The following is a 271-nucleotide window of genomic DNA, read 5'->3' as shown; positions in this document are numbered from 1 at the left end:
AAAGGACTGGAACCAGTGATGCAAGTTAGGGCAACGGTCGAAGCGCATGCTGAGTATGCTCACTTATTATGTAAACATATGTTATCATCAGACGTTTTTTTTAGTATAAAACATTTACATTGCATCATGGGAAATGTTTATACTAAAAAAAACGTCTGATGATAACATATGTTTACATAATAAGTGAGCATACTCAGCATGCGCTTCGACCGTTGCCCTAACTTGCATCACTGGTTCCAGTCCTTTAGAACATAACGCCCCCTTTTTCATT

The sequence above is a fragment of the Penaeus monodon genome, chromosome 29 (assembly GCF_015228065.2).
Source record: "Penaeus monodon isolate SGIC_2016 chromosome 29, NSTDA_Pmon_1, whole genome shotgun sequence".
NCBI classification, from domain to species: Eukaryota; Metazoa; Arthropoda; class Malacostraca; order Decapoda; family Penaeidae; genus Penaeus; species Penaeus monodon.
The sequence above is the reverse complement of the archived record's forward strand: the minus strand, read 5'-3'. Positions refer to the sequence as shown.